This window comes from Parus major, chromosome 18 (assembly GCF_001522545.3).
Source record: "Parus major isolate Abel chromosome 18, Parus_major1.1, whole genome shotgun sequence".
Classification (NCBI taxonomy): domain Eukaryota; kingdom Metazoa; phylum Chordata; class Aves; order Passeriformes; family Paridae; genus Parus; species Parus major.
The window spans coordinates 2538609-2544484 of NC_031786.1; positions in this window are offsets into that span (position 1 = coordinate 2538609).

Sequence of the window (5876 nt, forward strand, 5' to 3'; positions counted from 1 at the left end):
GAGAACATCCAGCCCAATCTGTGACTGATCCCCTCCTTGTCAACCAGACCATGGCACCAATTGCCACATCCAGTCTTTCATTAAGCACCTCAATTGTGTCTCCACCACATCTCTGGGCAGTCCAATCTAATGTCTAATTACCCTTTCTATGAAGAAATTTTCCATAATATCCAACCCAACCTCCCCTGGAGCAGCCTGAGGTTGTTCCCTCTTGTCCTGTCCCTTGTTCCCTGGGAGCAGAGCCTGACCCCCACCTGGCTGCACCCTCCTATCAGGGGTTATAGTGTTATAGAGTTATAGAGTGAGAAGGTCCCCCTGAACCTTCTTTTCTCCAGGCTGAGCCCCTGGAGTTTCCTCAGCAGCTCCAGGTGCTCCAGCCCCTTCCCAGCTCAATTCCCTTCTCCAGACATGCTCCAGCCCTTCAATATTCTTCCTGAACTGAGGGGCCCAGAACTGGACACAGGAATTGACACAGCCAGTCCTGTCCCTGTCCTTGTCCCTGTCCCTGTCCCTGTCCCCAGCTTCTCATGGGTATGTTTAGTAGAGAAGACAGAAGAGATCTCATTACTGCATTTAATACCTCCAAGATTAGTGCCAAGAGCATGGTCCCAGACTCTTCAGTGGTACCCTGTGACAGGATGAGGAGCAAAGGCCATAAACTAAAACACTAGAAGTTCCACCTCAGTGTGAGGAAGAACTTTCCATGGAGGGGCAGAGCCCTGGAACATCTGCCCAGTGAGATTATGGAACCTCCCTCTCTGGAGACATTCCAAACACACCTGGACCTGTTCCTGTGTCACCTGCTCTGGATGACCCTGCTTAGGCAGGGGGATTGGACTCATGATCTCAGGAGGTCCCTTCCAACCTTAACAAATCTGGGATTCTGGGATTCCCTGGAAACGGGCCCCAGGCTCAGCCGACCCCATGGCTGCAGGGAAGCTGCCGGGCAAGCGGCCCGGGGAGGTCAGCCCTCGGTCAGGGGGGCAGGATGGCGCTTGCCAGCTAAGCAGGTTTTGTTCTCAGTGCAGAAAGAGAGTCATTTTGTTAAAACACTTTGAAAAATTGGCACGTCCTTCCTCTCTGCCTGGCTGAGAAGAGCTTCCCGGTGCTGCAGGGCTGCAAACTGAGCAAACACCCTGGGCCCGACCTCTCATGAGGCTGTACAAGGAGCAAAAGAGAGTGGGACTCTTCATCTGGTACTGAGTTAAAGGAAGCAAAGACATTATTTTCAATGGCAGCCCTTCATGTGAGGGGTAGAATGACTCACAGGCTGAGGGATCTGCAAGGACTGAAAATCCCAAGGACTGAAAATCCCACACTTCATTCAACCCAGCCCTAAGCACAGCTGTTCTTTCAGTCATTTGTTTAATAAATTATCGTTAATTACTGTCAGTTACACCGTCATAGTGCAAAGATTGCATTAAACATTTGTCTCTCCCTACATCTCCTAGTCTTTGATGTCTGCTGACTTTTCCTCTCAATCTTTTTCTGCTTTCTTTCCCAACATTAATCATAACTTAGAAAAAGGAAGAAATAAATGTGGAAACTGTGAGGTGATTTTAGAACAAGGAAATGTCACCTGGCCCCAGCTGGAAGGACCTTCAAAATCTGAAATGGGTATCAGTGTTCCCACCTTGGGTTGGTCCTACATGAAGATAAACTGCATGGGAGTTATTTTACAGGGCCTTACCAAAAAAAGAAAAAAAAAAAAGCATTTATTGTAGGAGAACAGAATGTGGTATAAAATTAATACAAGGAACATGTCCTGGTGCTCTTGGTACAGATGTGGAAGCCAGTCATTCCTGAGCTCTACTCTAAGTTTTAAAACCAAGTTTTAAGACATTTGACTCAACTCTCATCTCACCCCCCTAGCTGCAGAGGACTGCTGAGTTTCCACAATCGAGTCAGTTAAGTGTTGGGGAGTCCTTGATGTCCCCATTCCTGTCCCCATGTCCCATTCCCCGTGTCCTGGCCCAGCAGCCTGGCTCTCGGTGTGCTGCACTGCAGGAGGGGCTGCTCCTGCCCCGCATGACGAAGCTCCCTGGAGAGGGCTCAGCATCATCCAGGTCAGGTGTGGAGCCAGCTGCATCCTCCCACCCCAGCAGCCAGGCTTCATCTCTAAGGCAGGGTGCATAAGGTCTTTCTCTGCTTGTTTTTCTTCCTTCCTCTTTGCCACTTCTTTCCTTAGCTTTCCTGGAAAGCCCAGGAATGACGGGAAACAAATGCTGCCCACTTGTGCTCGCAGCTCTTCCCAGGAGGCTGCTAAGGAAGCCTCTCATTTTGAGTGCTTGTGCCCCACCAGGCAGGACAATGGGCTCTGCAGATATTCCTTTAACCATTGCCTTGCTGGCAGATCTGAGCTTAAGTCACACCTCTCTCTATGCCACAGTTTGCACAATTATTTATTTGTTTGTTTATTTGCTTATTTATTTATGGGTAAACGGCAACTGCTTTGAAATCTTCCTGGAAGGAGCTGTGTGCTGAAACTGAACCTCTACTTGCCACTTGCTTCACTTACGTTACTCCTTCCTTCCCCTCAGGGCCATCCCCAGCTTCCTTACATAGAAAGGTGGCTTACTCACCACATGCCGTTTGTGCTGGATGAGTCAACTTTCTGATGTCTGAAGAAGGGGCAACCACGTAGGAAATGTGACCTTTTAAAGAAAAGGGGGGGATTCCCTTAGCAGTGCTTTCCACAAGAGAAACTCTAGAGAATTGAGAATGGGTCTGTTGAGAACAATCACAGCTTGTGGGGCTTCACAAGGAGACCAGAGGGATAAAATCCAGCTTTCAGCAGACCTTTCCCCAGCCTGGACACACTTTGTGAGAGGCTGGCAGGGATCTGTGGGCTCTGGAGAGCCCATGGACGCTCACCATTGCCCTGTGATGTGACCACGAGTGTATTTCCACTATAGCATCATCTACCTCCCTGCATGGGGTAGAGCACCCATGGAAACCTGCAGCTACATAAATACCACTGCATTTACCATACAAAACAGGAGGTAAAGGGGACTCCCCAGAGAATGTCTTTCTCCATTATATGGGGGGCAGAAAGGCCAGGATGAACATGAGGAATCAGAAATCTGGAGGGAGCCTGCACGGCTGCTTCCAATGCTCTCCACCACTCTTCCTGCTGCTCGAGTCCCTTGTTTCCTTGACTGACAAATTCACACATCAGCCAGCCAGGCTGTGTCAAGGACTGGAGAATTCTTTGCTTTCCACAAGTGTGGGTTTCGTGATTAGAGGCCCAGGAGTGTCTGCCCTAGACAAGCCTCTATAATCTGATTTAAATGCCTCGTGCTTCGTGTGGCAGATCTGCCCAAGAGCATTAACTGCTGGGATGGTTCACCTGGGTACAGGTGAAAGCTCATCTCTGACTGTGTGTTTGGTGCTGTGGGTCACTCACAGATGTTAACAAAGCTGAATTTACCTTGGACATCTTGTGGAAAATACATGAAGTACCTTTATAATAGAGGAATATCCATAAGCTTCATCATAGCTTGTCAGAGAAGACTAGAAATAGAAAAATAACCCACACCTGACCTGTGAGGGGGTGTTTGGGGGATCGGAAGGATTAAAAATTACCAGAATCTTTGGAGCTCAGCAAGGCTGAAGAGCTCATATCTCAGCATGAGCTTCTCAGAGTTATTTCTCCTGGATCTCCTTTTAAGGAGAAATAAAAGGCAAGACCATTTTACCTTTGAACTCACTTGAAGACCCAGATTTAGAATATTTGTTGTGAATCAGGCCCCTATATTCCTCAGTGGAACTGTTAAAGTCAGTATTTTGGGATGAAATGACCATTTTTATTACTTTAAGTATGTGGGGCACAGGAAAGTGTTGGTAGCTGATCCTTTACTTAGGCCAGCGTTAGCACCACACCTGGAGTATTTCTGAGTCCTTTCACCACCCCTTGTGTAACAGACCAAGTTGTTTGGTTTTAAACTGCATTCAGAGACACCATGGTAGATTTTTCCCTACCAAACCAAGAAAATGAGCTACATGTTTTTATGTGCTCCTTACTGTGATATTATGTCCTAAAGAATTCATTGCATGTACTCCTGCCACTATCTTTCTCTCTCAGAGATGGAAGCACTTTTATTCACTAGCATCATCAAAATGCCTGCAAGCCTTTGCTGTCTTTCCTGTTGCTTCCTAACTCCCCTCTGATCTCCCTTTCTCATGCCTTTTGCCTCCAGCACCATCTGTGCTACTGCAGTTTGTCACCCTTGGCATTTCAGAGGGGCACCAGGATCTGGGCTTGGTTTGGCAGAACCAAACAGCAACTCAGACTCTGAATTATGAGACACTGCAAACGTGAGGAGTTCTCCTCCTGCTCCTTTTGGCCGTCAGCTGATGCCTTGAAGCATGAGGCAGGATAACTTGGATACCAGTGTGGAATGACAGGTTGCTCATCGTCTGCGTGGAGCAGAGTGTCTGATCCAGCAGCTGCTGTGACTTAGAGGGGAATTCCACATGGGAATGGCTGAGCAGACACAGGGGAAAGGCCTTCCAAAGCACTGGCTTCTCTGGGTGCTATGGAAGAGCAGAGCTAAAGATAAAACACTTCCATGAGGGCAGCGAAGCAGATGGGAAAGCAGCCTGTGCCTTCAGGGCATTACTGTTCATGGAGAAAGCTCTGCTCCCAGCTCAGAGCCAGCCTGCTCCCCTCAAGTGTGAGAACCACAGATCCTAAATCCAGAGCAGTCACAAACACCCTGGTGGGGAAGGCACTGCCTTGAGAAACAGCTGCACAGGCATGGGGAGCGTGGGTGCTCCCCACGGGACATGGCAATATGTGAAGTGTGTGATGTACACATGGCTGGGGGTATAAATGTGCTGCACAACCTGTTCCCGTGTGTCCTGGGCACACAGGGAGAATGCCAACAGTGTTGGGTGGGATCAGCTCGTGGAGAGAGTGGTATGAGTGCCTGCTCAGGACGTGTACAGGTGACACCCCAGGCATACACAGGTGTGAGCACACACTCCTGTGTGTGTGTTCCCTGTGGTGTGCAGGAGGGTACTCACACAAAGGACAGTGCCTTCTGGCTGGCAAGAATTCCTGTGGACGCATCATCCGAGCCCTGGCACAGTCAGATTCTGTGTGAGTGAGGACTCAGCCTCTCCCCCTGCCCAGCTGAGCTGGCAGCTGAGCTGGGGGCAGCAGAGGAAACTCTGCCACTTTCTGAGGAACCAGGCAAAATCTTGCTGCAGCTCTTGGTTTCCAGTGCTGCCAGTCAGGTACTGTCCCCCCCCGCCCCGTGGCATGAGGCAGTTCCACTGTGACGAAGCACTTTAACCACATGGTCTTTTTCTGGTCACTCTTCATCACGATTTCCTGGTGAGAAAAAGCCACCAACTCCCCAAACTGCCCACCTGACTCCTGCATCTGCAGCTGAGCTGTCCAAGGCTGGTGGCATTCAAGGGGCAGATGGCCAAAGCATTGCTCAGCCCTCAGTCACAGCACCTTGGCCTTAGCTTGCTTTACATGACTTCACAAATTCCAGAAGGGTCTTATGCCCTTATTTTCTCCACCACTTCAGCACATGCTGCTGCCCTAGCCTGAGCCCTGGAGCCAGCCTGGAGCTGGGATCTACAGGGATCTGCAATAGGGGGTCATGACCCGAAACTCTAGGGGATGGGGCTGCCACTCCTTGGACCCTGCATGCCCTGCAGAGCCATGGCCGAGCATGCTGTGACCACAGATCATGCCCTGAAGTGCTGCCCCAGGCACCGCATCACCCTTCATGGACAATCAGCCTCCATCGGTTTCTGTGCCTGCTCCAAACCCCGGCCCAAGACCCTGGCCCTCCCATTCCATTCCATTCCATTCCATTCCATTCCATTCCATTCCATTCCATTCCATTCCATTCCAT